Source organism: Xiphophorus hellerii, chromosome 6 (genome assembly GCF_003331165.1).
Source record: "Xiphophorus hellerii strain 12219 chromosome 6, Xiphophorus_hellerii-4.1, whole genome shotgun sequence".
NCBI classification, from domain to species: domain Eukaryota; kingdom Metazoa; phylum Chordata; class Actinopteri; order Cyprinodontiformes; family Poeciliidae; genus Xiphophorus; species Xiphophorus hellerii.
In genome coordinates this window covers 29,359,467-29,363,197 of record NC_045677.1, presented here as the reverse complement: position 1 = coordinate 29,363,197, position 3,731 = coordinate 29,359,467, and positions in this window count along the sequence as shown.

Here is a 3,731-nt window from a genome sequence, read left to right as displayed (position 1 = left end):
TCTGTTTTCTATTTTCTACTAAATGTTTCCTGTGAAGCTCCAGCTGCTGAAACGTCCAGAGGTTTGATGAGTCGGGCCTGAAGTGTGAATGTGGCTCCATGAGGCTCCTGAGTTCATCAGGAGCCATGAAATATTTCATCAGCAGCAGATCAGTGAGAATTAAAGAAGGTCGTCTAACTGGACCGAGATGATTCACTTTACCGTCTATCAGCTCTGATGTTGATCTAAATAAACACAATGAAAATGTTTCCAGGAAGCAGAACCAAACCACAGAGACGGAGCAGATGATGAGTTTGTAGAGCAGCAGATATGAATCTGTTCTCAGTGGTTATTAGAACCGACCAAACTGCTGGCAGCCAATCAGACTTGGTTCCTGCAGCTGTGTGGGTTTGTGCTCTGCAGCCTCCACACCGTTAGCTGTGGCTTCTCACCTTAATAACACAATGACAGTTACAAGCATCGACTGAAACAATCGTTCAGGAAGCACCTGTTTCTTCATCTGAGAGAGAAACAGCTCAGAGCTGAACTCACAGCTCAGCAATCAGCTCTGATCACAGTGAATCACATCAGTGAGGCTCTAATGAACATGTGACCAGGTCTGCTCTGCACCAGTTAACCAGCTTCAGGTGGAAACAGTTGAATCATCAGCATGAAGGTGAAGCTGCTGGTGATGTTGTTCAAATGTCCAGAAAATATAAAATGTCAGTTTGGATCCTCAAAGCTTCATGGAGGAACAGATTCAGTCAGCAGGACAAACGGACCTGTTTGAACTGAAATGGATTCATATCAACTTGATCCAGAATGATTCGGTTTGATACAATGAACTTCATCATGCAGATCCACTGAAAGGCCAGTAAATATCCTGATACACCAAGAATCTTCTCTCCATCAGAAGATGAGTTATGGATGGTTTTCTAACAAATCATATCAAAGTCAGTGAATCTCCAGATTTAGATTAAATGATTACAAGAGGAAACAATCTTTAGCAAATCAGAATTCATGTTTTGATCAAATATTTATTTTCACCAAGAACAAGTCAGTTTGGCTCAAGATATTTGGTTGATATTCTGTTTTTATCCATTAAACTCAAACTAAAATAATTTTAGTTTAGTATTTATCATTACAAGCATCTTAAATCCTCAGTACATTAATTAGAATAATCATGTTGTTATTGAACCAACAGGTTTTCATAAAAATAATGAATTTGATCTTTTGTCAGAAATGCTGCAGCTGCAAACCAACAAACCAAACCGACAAACAAACCATCTGGAACATTTAACCAGCCTGTGGCTTTAAGAGAAACACACATACATAGTTATTATTATTATTATTATTATTATTATTATTATTATTATATTATTATTATTATTATTATTATTATTATTATTCTACGTCTGTTTTTATGCTGGATTTATTTGACCGTTCACTACATATTCATTACATGTATGCAGTTAGTTTTTATACTAAGATAAACCATCAGTGATTGTATTGTAGGTAACAACCTGAAGGTGGCGCTGTTGTGCTGCTTCTGATTTACACTCAGTGGAGAAAATATTCAAAGCAGCTTCAGGATGAATGAATGTGAATCATGTTTAACTGTAGTAACATAACTTCAAAGCCATCATGTAAATATAGAAACATTAATTATAAGTAAAGACACAGATAAACAGGGAGAATTAAAGGTGGAACTAAAAGCTGACTCACGTTTCCTCAGGTATTATTATAGTGTAACACAGATGAGTAGAAAGACTGAAAATCATTTTTACTGTATGAAATATTCTTGTTAAAATCTGCTCCATTAATGACTTTAGAAAGTTCTGGTCTGGTTCGGAGGATGTTCTGGTTCCATTCTGCTGTTCCGCTCCAGTCCAGCAGGGGGCGGAAGACCTGAGAGAAGGTTGTTAGTTCAAATCCCAGGAGTTTCACTCCCTACAGCATCTTTCAGATAAATCATTTCCTCCTAATTTTAAAGTTTAAACTTCAGCTCAACCTGATGAACTTCTGAGTGTTGAAATATATAAATACAAAATATTTTACTCAACATAAGGACGCCAGCAGATCACAGAAAATGTTTTATTTCTTTTTAGTTTATTTTTCCAGATTCAGACCAGGGGTTGTTCAGAAGAGACAGATTAAAAATGCTCTAAACTGAGCTTTCCTACCAACAAATCAAATTATAACAAATAGCACTTTATAAATGATGCACTTTATAAATGCGTCATTTATAAAGTGCTAAATCAAACCTTTATGGCATGGAGTGAATTATTCTAAAGATTTTACACTAAAAATGATGGAGTTTATAACCAGAACCAGAAACTAAAGAAAGATGTGACATAAAACTAGAAACACATCTGAGCAGGATTATAAAATTTTATAATTTTATAAAATTATAAAATTATAATTTTATAATTATAATTATAAAATTATAATTTTATAATTATAATTTATAGTTATAAAATTATAATTATAAAGGTACTAAGTAGCCAAGTACTAATCTGGCTACTTACTAATCATAAGTAGCCAGATTAGTACTTATGGTAGCTCTGCTGCCATAAGTAGCCCTCTGCTACTGTGGCAGCAGAGGGCGCTGTTCACCATGTAGACTGAAATATTGATATTTAAATCTTCTGACGTCATCAGAAAATGTAAAGTTAAAGTATTTTAGTCTCAGATACTTACAAATGTTTTTAAAATATAAAAGGTCACATAAATGTCATAAAAGAATTTAAATGATTAACAGAAACTTAATGAAGTTTTGTGACAAGTCGCTGTCATGTTCCGTGTTTCTCTGTGTTTATTTCGAGTTTCTGTCTCTGAGTCTCCGTGTTGTCCTGTCTCCCCTTGATTGTTTCCCAGGTGTGTCTCGTTTCCTTGATACCCTCTGTGTATTTGACTCCACCTGTGTCCTTGTTCCTGGTCGAGTCCGTGTCCAATGTTTCCTCAGTCCTTCTTGTTGTCCATTCGTTTAATCAGTTGCTGCCGGCGTTGAGCCCTGGCTTCCGCTCAGTTGTGCTGCCTGGTTTTTGTGGATTATGTTGGACTATTTTCATCATTAAAAGATCATTTTCCTGCTATACCTGGTTCCATCGTGTTTGCCTCACCACCTCACACCACCAATTCGTGACAGTCGCAACCAGAACCAGAATGTTCTGGTGGAAGTGGATCAGAATCATCAAGTTTCCATCCGAGAGCTTTTAGTTGGTTTGTGGTTTAAGGTGTTAGAACAACAATCAGGTCCAACAGAACCTCAGTCTGACCCGGGTTCAGGTCCAACAGAACCTCAGTCTGACCCGGGTTCAGGTCCAACAGAACCTCTGTCTGACCCGGGTTCAGGTCCAACAGAACCTCAGTCCGACCCGAGTTAAGGCCCAGGAGGTCAGGATCCATCTGGTTCTGAATGACAGGAGATGGTTCTGATGAGACCCAGAAAGAGTCATCAGAGGATCGGTGCTGGGACTGGGGGTTGCCATGGTAACAGGACCGAGCACTCGGCCCTGAGGGACTCCGCTGTAAAGCTGCCAGCAGTTTGTGTGATCAGTCTGATGGAAACCAGTGCAGAGCTGGTCCTCAGAGACCAAACCAGTTAGAAGGTCAGCTGCGATGGAGACGTCCAGACTCCTCTGATCGACCAGACCGGATCAGAACCAACATGGCCGCCTGGTCACAGGAACAGAACAAGGTGAATGTTTGTCTCAGTGGTTTGAGTTTCTGTCTCGGTGGTTTTGTTGCTG